Below are 5000 nucleotides of genomic sequence, written 5' to 3' on the forward strand. Positions count from 1 at the left end.
GACTAAAACTTCATGTCTCGTATTGCTGTGTATGCTCCTACTAATGTTTACAAACTTGAGAAGACTAATGTTTACAAACTTGAGAAGAAAGAAGATATAATGCCAAACTTGCTGTCCTTGGTGAGACACTTGCATTGTTCTGCGTGACTTCATTGTGGTATCTGACTGTGATTGAAATGAATATGAGATATCTGTCGGTCCTCATGGTTTGGGAGCTGAAGCCTGCAGCGAGAATAATCTCCTTTTCCGGGACTTTGCAAGGTCTTAGAAACTGAGTTTATCTGGCTCTTGGTACCAGTGCTCTGACCTCTACTGTCGAACGTGGTACAGTGATAATGTGGTCAAAGAGATTGACCTGATCCTTGTTAGTACTCGCTGGAGGGTATATCAGTGTCGAATTCTGTGGTGCTGACCATAGATTGGTTGTGGCTACAGTCCTATGATCACTCTGTTTCATATGGACAGGTTTAGGGAGAGGGAGTGTGCCCAAGGATTTGCTAAGGCTATCCCTGGTCGTTTCACAGCACTTGACAACCTGATGGACCTTGTTTTGCTGTGGGACACCTTCATGTATGAAATGCTCAATGCACTTAGGAATTAGTTGGCGATTGTTCAAGAACAAGACGCCTCATGTTTGTTGCATGGCTTGACTGACAGGGGATTGGGACTTGCATTGTTGTTTGGTGTGCAAGACTTGGTCATTGTTGAGAAGGGACAAGGAACAGTTTATAAGGAATCGTGCAGAGGAGGTTGAAGGTAATTTTTAAATAAATGACTGTCCTGCCTACCAAGGCCTCAGAAAGCTGAACTCCAAACCCTTCTCACAGATGACTGCAATCTGCTTAGTACATAGCCGGATCATCTCAGATCCTGAGTATTTTGAGCAGTTGTGTGAGGTTGATCCTCCATCAGTTAACCCAATGTCAGTGGATTTATGTACTGTTCCCTTTAGATTTTAGTGAATTTTGTTACATACAGATGGCTCCACGTGTGCTCAGCCACTTTGGAATCTATCAGTTGGCCCTAGTGACCGATCCTGGTTTCCTCATACCTTGAATTGGCGGGAAAAGGTGCTTTTCTTTCAAATACTATTAATATTGACATTGTTACCATTCTTATTGATATTAAGATTATTGGATTGTTAATGAAATATTAATAACACTAAAGATAATAGTATAATAGAAATGAAGCTTTCAAAAAACGAAGGAAAAGGGTAAACAGATGAGACAAGTAAGAGTCCTTGGTGACTAAGCACTTGTACAGCCATCTGTGTGTGAATTATTACAGTGGGCATGTCGTTGTAGTCTTGCCATCTGCTGACATTGGGTTAATATGAATGCGGTTAGTGTCGAGATCCCTGTGCTAAACCCACCCATCAGCGAGGATCCATCTTTTCTAACTGAAATTAGGGAGGCGATCTCCAAGCTGAGGAGTGGTAAAGCAGCAGGTATCTACAGCATCCTTGCTGCAGGCAGGTGGTGAAACTATATTGTGGGTTTACATGCTGTCCTGGATGCCATCTGGCAGACTGGTACCATTCCTCCTGACCTGTTGAAGGGTGTGATATGGTGCATTGTGAATCACTCTCGAAGATCCTGAAATTAAGAGGAGTCCCAACAAGGAATATTGGATTAATATCAAAACTATATACTTACATCGAAAGTCAGTGGAGCAACCTTGACTTTGCTGACTATATTGCTATTCTATCTGAGGTTCTGGAAACCTTAGTAGAGGCTAAAGATCAAGACCAAGATCCAGGATTTTGGGGGCCTGTTAAGAGAAAATGTTCGGTCAGTATGTGCTTTCGAAAAGGATATTGAAGTTACAGTGAGCATTACATACTTTGGTAGTGTAGTTCATGACTATGGGCTATCAGACCAGGAAGTCAGTAAACGGACTAACCTGGTGGCAAGGATCATGAACTCTTTCAACAAGAGTATGTGGAAATGCCGGTACTTGTGCAGAAGTTATGTGTCTTTACGGCCCTGATACTGCCAGAATTACATTATGGCAGTGAAACCTGGATGTTATCCTGTGCCGTGGAATCTCGGTTACACCGTGAGACTGATACAGGACCCATTACTTGCACAATCCAGGACCGCCAATTCAGGCTATACAGGTACCTGGCTCGCTTCCCACAGAAAGATCCTACCCACCAGGTTATCTCTGTTCAAGACACCCTACATGGAGGAGGCCTGTGGACGAGCTAGGCAGTTATGGCTTGGGTAGATTAATCAGACCTGTCAGAATGTGTTGTATATTCACAGGCACTTGCACATGCACACGCACACGCACACGCACACGCACACGCACACGCACGCACACGCACACGCACACGCACACGCACACGCACACGCACACGCACACGCACACACACACACACACACACACACACACACACACACACACACACACACACACACACACACACACACACACACACACACACACACACACACACACTTCTTTTTATGGCTGATTGGATGAATTCACAAGCTGTATGGCATGCTACAGCCATTTTTATGTTATTTATTTATTTATCTATTTTTTAAATTTTGGTGTATCCTCACAGAGCATACCCTGTTGATGACTTCCAATTTTCTTTCCCGTAATCGGCTATAATCGGGTGTCTTTAATTGTTATTATTATTATTATGATTAATGGTCATATTAACATTGTTATCATCTCATCATTACCTGTCTGCGTTATCATATTCAGAGTCGCCAACCACTTAAAAGGCCAATTATTTTTCTCATGAAGGTTGCATGCGAGTGGGATTTGCTAGTAAAAATTAATAATACCTTCTGTGATTCTTGCAGATTCGACGCCTGTCCGGGAGATCCGTGTAGCGCATGCGACCTCCCAAAGTCTGGCACTCGCCTGGGGAGAACCTGCCAACCCGAATGGAATTATTACATTTTACGAAGTTATTTATGAAAAGACATCCACGCACACCTTCAATCCAGCCATATATGCGCATGTGTGCGACAAGGATTTTGTCAGCTGTAAGTGTACAACATATACTAGGTAATCAGTAACACACCTGCTGACTGGCAAATACTGTAGTAAGTTTTATATGGCTATGCATTTTTTGTCGGGTCGCTTTAGTCGAAGAGTGATTTATTAAACGTAAAACCACATACCACACACTACCACACACGGGCTAATGTTTGGTGTTTTTGAGTGAGTGTGGAAGTATTGGAATATAGCTTGTAGTAGAGCAACGGAGGGGGTGTGAGGTTAAGCATGGACAGGTGGTGGAGAGTGGTTTGCGTTAAAATGATAAGTAATTTTAGAGTGGTGGAGTGCGCAAGAGGTGTGGAGTGTGGTAGAGTGGTTGAATGTGATAGTGTGGTACAATCAGGAGTCTAGGATACAGAAGCAGCCGACAACTGAACCACGTGATGCATCTCAGCACATCAGTAAATATCCTGCTCATGCATTACAGTCTAATTTAAACAGTGCGTAACAAATTGCTTTAAAAATAAGGCGCAGCATATCTAGGAATGCTGGGTATATTATCTATTTGCAAAAGAAATTAAACAATTATAATAATGAATAACACGTTCAACCATGTTTGTGTTAAAGGTATCTGATGTCTGTCCTAATGGATTTATCCCTCCTCCTATATTGTTAGTCAGGTAGTTTGATTCAAGGAGATGATCGCGTCTCGTACATCTCACTCTGGTTTTTCCTTTCGATATCCGTCGCGTGGATTAACTGGAATCTAATAAACCCTCAGTTTACATTGTTAACCACATACTTTTAGTGCCAAAAGCTATGCCCCTTGTTATTCAAATGCGGACCAGAACAGTATTTCCACTGCAAACACAAGACATGTTTTACCACAGCCTTTCTTCAGTGATTGCATATAGTGACATTTTTCTTGAGGATCACCTCATCCTACTTTCAAGGTAAAATATATCATGATTAAGAGTAAAGAGATCCCCTAGTTATAAAAACATGTAGTATTAAAGTGTGTAAGTTTATGTAAATGAGGAACCCAAATGAGGCCACCCGTGAGGCAAGAGACTTCAGGCTTAGGGGCCAAGGGAAATGAGGGGACCCGTTTGTTCCTCGAAAAAGGGGGTGAGGGAACCAAGCTGAAGGCTCAGAACCCACACGAACTCACAATCCAACTATTCCCGAAGATGCATGTCTGTCTGGAGCGTGACCAATATGAAGACGATATATAATAAATAAAATACAAAATCCTAAAATGAACAAAACGAATGTGCAGAAAGCACCAAAGTAAAACTAAATTAAAGACTTTAAAAATAGCAAATGCCAGAAGGGCTTAAGAATTACGAAAAAGATGTCGGAAGGGTTTAAAATCAGTAAAACTTACCAGAAGAACAGTATAAGAAATAAGTTAAAATTCATAAATACTAACACGAGGAAAAAGTAAATGATCGCAAAAGTAGACTAAAAGTCGTTAAAACCAAAAGCTGAAGTAAAAGCTCAAGTAAAAGACGAGTAAAAGGGTAAAGCATGAATAAAAGAAACGAGTAAAAGTACAGGATAGAAGTAAGTAAAATTCAGAATAAATAAAAATTAGAAGCCAAAAGAGCACATATGGTTCACAGTAACCAGTAAATCAAAAGGGTACAGTTAAGCAGAATCATGGGGGTTACATTAACTCACACGGGCGAAAGTGTAAAAGTACTTAAAAACAGTAAAATAGTAAACAGGAAATATTATAATACAAAAAATATATATACAGATATATATAAGATAAAACCATAAACAAAAGCAATAAAGCGCTAAAGAAATCCAGTAAGATAATTATAATCATAATAAAAAACGTAAAACAATCTGCTGCGATTCATTAATAAAAATCTCAAAATCAGTAAAAGAGAGATTAAAAAAGTAAAAAAATAAAAAGAAACCATTAAAACATAATATTGAGCTTAAGAAGCAAGAGATAAAAAAAATATAAAAAAGGATGCATTTGCTGCAGATGTGGATGTCCTCGTTATCCGCACACATTGTGAATCACC

The 5000-nt window shown here is 40.3% G+C and overlaps 1 protein-coding gene across 1 annotated transcript in view; it reads left to right on the top strand.

The window, feature by feature from the left end:
- Positions 1 to 5000, top strand: part of LOC119573150 (insulin-like growth factor 1 receptor) — a gene marked incomplete in the record, with an annotated part of 105500 nt that overhangs the window by 12457 nt on the left and 88043 nt on the right. Inside the window, 1 exon segment of the mRNA XM_037920209.1 lies at positions 2820 to 3005.

This window comes from Penaeus monodon, chromosome 5 (assembly GCF_015228065.2).
Source record: "Penaeus monodon isolate SGIC_2016 chromosome 5, NSTDA_Pmon_1, whole genome shotgun sequence".
In the NCBI taxonomy this organism is placed as follows: Eukaryota; Metazoa; Arthropoda; class Malacostraca; order Decapoda; family Penaeidae; genus Penaeus; species Penaeus monodon.